Consider the following 6,471-nt stretch of genomic DNA (forward strand, 5'->3'; position numbering starts at 1 on the left):
GCTTGGATGTCAGTTATGGTCTCTTTGGGGTATATTCCCAGTAGTGGAATTGCTGGGTCAAATGGTATCTCTATTTGCAACTTTTTGAGAAAGCCCCATACTGCCTTCCACAGTGGTTGCACCATTTTACACTCCCACCAACAGTGGATAAGAGTTTCAGTTTCTCCACAACCTCACCAGGATTTGTTGCTTGCTGTTCTGTTAAATTTTGCTATTCTGACTGGGGTGAGATGATACCTCATAGTTGTTTTGATTTGCATCTCTCTTAGAGCTAGGGATTTCGAACATTTCTTCGTGTACTTGTTGGCTATCTGAATGTCTTCTTTGGTGAATTGTCTGTTCATATCCTGTGCCCATTTTTCAATTGGATTATTTACCTTTATCTTGTTGTGGTGCTCAAGTATTCTAGATATAAGTCCCTTATCTGACATGTCATTCCCAAATACTTATTCCCCAGTCTGTGGCTTCCCTTTTTACCCTGTTGGAGAAGTTCTTGGATGTGGATAGGGATTTGAGTCTTAGAAGGTCCCATTCATCTATTTTATCTTCTCTTGGTTGTAGATTTTTCAGGATACTTGAAAGACTGTTTATGTTGTGGATTAGGACTACTAGCATTCTTCCAAGCTTTTCTTTAATGAAGCTTATAGTCCTTGGTTTTAGTTCTAGATCCATGATCCACCTTGAGTTGGTTTTTGTATATGGAGTGAGGTGTGGATCTTCCTTGAGTCTTCTGCAGATATTTTTTCCAATTTTGCCAACACCATTTGTTTAAAAGGCTGTCATTTCCCCACTTAACTGATTTCATCTTCTTGTCAAAAATCAGTTGACCATATGTAGATGGGCTGATTTCTAGGTTCTCAATTGTGTTCCATTGATCTATGTGTCTGTCATTGTACCAGCACCATGCTGTCTTAACCACCATGGCAGTGTAGTAGGATTTGAAATCAGGGAGTGAGATGCCTCCTACCTCATTTCTCTTTTTAAGGAGTGCTTTGTTTATTCTGGGCTCTTTCAATTCCAAGTGAGATTGGAGATTGCCTTTTCCATCTCGCTGAAGAATGGGATTGGTATTTTTATTGGGATTGCATTGAACATGTAAATTGCCTTTGGTAGTATTGCCATTTTCAAAATATTGAGTCTTCCTATCCATGAGCAAGAGATATTCTTCCACTTCTCCAGGTCTCTTTTTGTTTCTTGTAGTAATGTTTTGTAATTTTCTTTAAATAGATCCTTTGTGTTTTATTGTGAAGGGTATTGTTTTTCTTAGTTCAGGCTCTGTCTTTTTTTTTGTCGCTGTAGAGAAATCCAACTGATTTTTGTATGTTGATCTTGTATTCTGCTACTTTGCTGGTCAACTATGTCTAATAGTTTTCTTGCTGAGTCTTTAGGGTTTTCTAGGTATATTATCATATCATCTGCATAGAGAGATAATTTTACCTCCTCTTTGCCAATTTGGATACCTCTTATTTCCTTCTCTTGTCTTATTGCTCTCCCTAAGACTTCCAATACAATATTGAATAAGAAAGGTGAGAGTGGGCATCCTTGCCTAGTTCCTGTTCTTAAAGGGAATGCCTTTAACCTCTCTCGGTTGAGAACGATGTTGGCTCTTGGGTTTGCAAGAATACTTTTTACTATGTTGAAGAAATTCCCCTCTAATCCTATTTTGTTGAGTGTTGATGAAGTTTTTAGTCTTTGGTTTTAATTGTAGGTTCCTTATCCATCTTGAGTTGGTTTTAGTGTATGGTGTGAGGTGTGGATCTTGCTTAAGTTTTCTACAGATGGTTTAAAAATTTTGGGGGGACCTGACCCCTCCCCCAGGGTCACCGTTGCATGGAGGTACAGGCAGAAGGGCAGACAGACCTACTGACTGAAGCCACGAGAGGCAAGCAAGATGGCACAGACTCAGGGAACCAAGAGGAAAGTACAATGGGGATGTTGGAAATTGCTATTATGGACAAGGTCATCCAATTAAGCCCCACTGAATCTGCATGACAATTTGCTGCTTAACTATGGTCTTTACTGAAAGATGGAAATCTACTACCCTCATAAAGTCAATGCTGAGGAGATGACCAAGTACCACAGTGATGACTATATTAAATTCTTGCATTCCATCTCCCCAGAAAACATGTCCGAATATAGCAAGCAGATGCAGAGACTGAATGATGGTGAAGACTGCCTGGTATTTGATGACCTGTTTGAGTTCTGTCACTTATCTGCTGGTGGCTCTGTTGCAAGTGCTGTGAAACTTAATAAGTGACAAACAGACATCGTTGTGAATTGGGCTGGGGGCCTTCACCACCCAAAGAAATCTGAAGCATCTGGTTTCTGTTACATCAATGATATCGTCTTGGCCATCCTGGAACTGCTAAAGTATCACCAGAGGGTGATATTTTACATTGACATTGATATTCACCATGGTGATGGCGTGGAAGAGGCCTTCTATACCACAGACCGGGTTATAACTGTGTCCTTTCATAAGTATGGAGAGTACTTCCCAGGCTCAGGGGACTTATGGGATATTGGTGTTGGCAAAAGCAAGTACTATGCTGTTAACCAACACCTCCGAAATGGGATTGATGATGAGTCCTATGAGGTCATTTTCAGGCTGGTCATATCCAAAGTAATGGAGATGTTCCAACCTAGTGCAGTCGTCCTACAGTGTGGCTCAGACTCCCTCTCTGGGGATCGATTAGGTTGTTTCAATCTGACCATCAAAGGGCATGACAAGTGTGTGGAATTTGTGAGGAATTTCAAGCTGCTGATGCTGATGCTGGAAGGAGGTGGCTATACCATTCGTAAGGTTGCCCAGTGCTGGACATACGAAACAGCTGTGGTCCTGAGTGCAGACATTCCTAATGAGCTTCCATACAATGACTACTTTGAGTACTTTGGACCAGATTTTAAACTTCACATCAGTCCTTCCCGTATGAACAACCAGAACACAAATGAGTACTTGAAGAAGATAAAACAAAGACTATTTGAGAACCTGAGAGTGCTGCCTCATGCACCTGGAGTTCAAATGCAGACAATTCCTGAGGATGCCATCCCAGAGGAAAGTGGTGATGAGGATGAAGAAGACCCTGACAAAGCATCTCAATCTGTTCCTCTGACAAACGAATTGCCTGTGAAGAAGAGTTCTCCGACTCTGATGAGGATAGAGAAGGTGGACACAAGAACTCTTCTAACTTTAAAAAAGCCAAGAGAGTCAAAATAGAGGGTTAAAAAGAGAAAGACCCAGAAGAGAAGAAAGAAGTCACAGAAGAAGAGAAAACCAAGGAGGAGAAGCCTGAAGCCAAAAGGGTCAAGGAGGAGGTCAAGTAACCTGAGCAGACCTCACTAGTTCTGGCTCTTGCAAAGTTCCCCACATTTCTACCCAATCCCTCAAGAGCTTACATTTTCTATTTCTCTGTGAATTTATATAAAAGTATATTAAATAGAAATATCCCCAGGGACTAGACCAGAACAAGGGCCGTGAGCCCAGCCCAGGGCAGCTCTGCTGTCTTTTAAACAAGACACAGGACAGAATCCTGTCATGCAGAGTACCTGCTTCCTTTTGGAAAGGTACCTTTATAAAGGTATGTTCTAGGATGGGGATGCTGGGCCCTCAGGAATTCCTAGTTCTTTTCAACCACTTTAGATTGGTTACTTTCTCTTACCTCCCACTATTGCAGCCTAACCCCATGTGATCCAAGAAATTCACTACTTGGCCCCTATCCTACCCCGGTTCTGCAGGTGAAGTCTGATAGTCTAGTTTCCTTTTTTTCAGATACTGTTTTCATGTTTGTGGGAGTCTTTGTAATAAAATGGTACATTTCCATAAAAAAATTTTGCCAACATCATTTGTTAATAATTTTAAACATGGTTAGTTTTAGTCTCTTTCTGATTAGTTCATTATTTCTATATCTTGAGATACCAAGTCTCCCACCCATTCATGTCTGCTTAGCCTTCTTTAGATGGTTCCTTTCTTCTTGTGATTTGTAACTTTTTACTGTGCACTTGTCTTCAACTAGAATTATTGTCTTTTTATTTTTTTCACCCATCCCCAGAATTATTGTCTTTTTAGTGGACATATTATAGAATGTCTTTGTAATTTTGCATTTCTTCTGTTGGGTTATTCTTATGGTTTAGCAGAGACTGGCTGAATTATATTCTTTTCTTTTTTTTTAACATCACAGGACATATGAGTTGAATTTAGATCCATCCACTATAGATTTGGGAGATAATTTTCTTGTAGGAGAGGCTTCTCCCTCCCCCACCTCATTCTTTTTTTTTTTTTTAATCTCCAGCTTTAAGTCCCTGACGTCTTGTTTTCTGTTTCTTTTGGTGGAAAAGCCCTATTTGTCCAGGCAGCTTTATTAGAGGGTCTCCATTCCAGCCTGCATCCTCTATTCATCTCTGGCTTCTCTAGAGTCAAGCTCATGTGATAGCTTTCCCTGGATATGAGTCCTTTCTTTGGTTCTAGAACCTGAGAATTTTCCTTTATGATTATTTTTTATATATATGCACAATCTATAAATAAATTGTATGTGCCTGTGTATGTGTGTTTCAGGAGAAGGATGGGCAATCCCCTTCTATGCGATGCACTGCCTCTGAAAACCTGCTGGAGGGTGAGTGCGTTATGTGTGTGCGCTAGAGTTTATCTTAGATGTTTAGAAATCTATAGGACCAGAGAACTTATTTTCATTAGTTCATTTCTCCATCTGTAGGAACTTACTCTACTCTAAAAAAATTTGCTACCAAAATAAATCCCAAGATCTCCACAGTACATCTTAGGGAAAATAAGAAATCATCCCAGGATTCCTTTTTTATTATTATTACTAGTGTTGTAGTTAAATATATACACATATTTAATATATGTATTGGTGTGTAAATCACCATTCATCTGTCCTCTTGTCTTCCTGCGGTGGCTTGCTTGTCACTGTGATGATGGAAGCTAAGCCACCAACTGGGTCACCTGTAGTGGACAGGTTTCAGTGGAGCTTCCAGACTAAGACAGACTAGGAAGCAGTCTTGGTCATCCACTTCTGGAATAACAGACCCTTGAAAACCCTATGAACAGCAGCAGTGCTTTGACACAGCATTGATGATAATGAGGCCCTCAAGATGAAAGACACTGAAAAGATGCCTGGGGAAGAGCTGCTTCCTAAGAGTCTGTTTTTATGATGTGGATAAAATAAAGCTTTCAGTCACTGAAGGACATTATGCTGATGTGTGATGACACACACTGAGGAGAAACAGCTGCACACATAAATGAATATGAATGTGAAATATATGATGTATAAATTTAGGAAAACTGTAAATTGTGCAACATATAAAAATCAATATCCTGGGTGGTGGTGAGCTGAAATGGATCAATATTGACCATTTTGAATTGGACAATTATATAGTCTACCGTACTAGGGATGACAAATTGAAGAGGAATGATGCTGCATTCATTGGCAAAAAGAACATTTCAAGAGCTATCCTGAAATGTAATGTTGAAGAATGTGGCATCAGGATCAGAGGAAGATTTATTCATGACCTGCTTTATGCAAATGATGCAACCTTGCTTGCTGAAAGTGAGGAAGACTTGAAGCACTTGCTGCAGAAGATCAAAGACCATTCATTGTCTTCAATATAGATTACATATCAACATCAAGAAGATAAAAATCCTCACTGCTAGACCAGTAGACAACATAATGAGAGATGGAGAAAAGATTGACATTATCAACGATTTCTTCTGACTTGGATCCACAGTCAAAATTCTTGGCACCAGTAGTCAGGAAATCAGGAGATATATTACATTGGATAACTCTGCTATTAGAGACTTCTCAAACTAGTGAAGAGCGGTAATGTCAGGTTGAGGATTGAAGTGTGCCTGATCCAGGTCAGGGTTTTTTCAGTAACTTGCTATACATCTGAGAGACGGACAATGAATAAGGATGACAGAAAAATGGAAGCCTTTGAACTGCGGAGTTGGAGGACAGTATTGAATATCCCATGGACTGTTAAAAGAACAAACAAATGTGTCTTTCATAAAGTGTGATGGCCAGACTACTCCCTGGAGGCAAACATGGTGAAGCTTCATCTTAGATACTTTGGAAATGTTAGGAAAACTATTCTTTGGAAAAGAATGTCATGGTTGGAAAGGTGGAGGATCAACAAAAGAGAGGCGGACCCTCAATTAGATGGATTGACACAATGACTGAAGCAATGGGCTTGGGTGTGTCAGAGATTGTGAGGATGGCACAGGATAGGACAGGGTTCAGATCTATAGTGTCGCTATGACTTGCACTCTACCCAATGGCACCTAACAACAACAACATACACATACAAAGAAGACCTATTCACCCAAAGGTAATAAAGGAGGTCAGAATTGCTTCCACTGTGGAAAGCTGGGCCACTTCAGTAGACAGTGTCACAGATGAGAGCCACAGATAGGCAAGGGAGTAGAGAGGAAGCTCCCACTCACTTGCTTTAAGTGTGGCTCTG

At 40.2% G+C, this 6,471-nt stretch overlaps 1 pseudogene; it reads left to right on the plus strand.

Moving 5' to 3' along the window:
- The first annotated feature begins 1,891 nt into the window (after window positions 1–1,891).
- On the plus strand, window positions 1,892–3,321 carry LOC102875225 (annotated as a pseudogene).
- The last annotated feature ends 3,150 nt before the right edge of the window (window positions 3,322–6,471 follow it).

This window comes from Elephantulus edwardii, unplaced genomic scaffold (assembly GCF_000299155.1).
Source record: "Elephantulus edwardii isolate Elephantulus edwardi_28Jun2011 unplaced genomic scaffold, EleEdw1.0 scaffold00279, whole genome shotgun sequence".
NCBI classification, from domain to species: domain Eukaryota; kingdom Metazoa; phylum Chordata; class Mammalia; order Macroscelidea; family Macroscelididae; genus Elephantulus; species Elephantulus edwardii.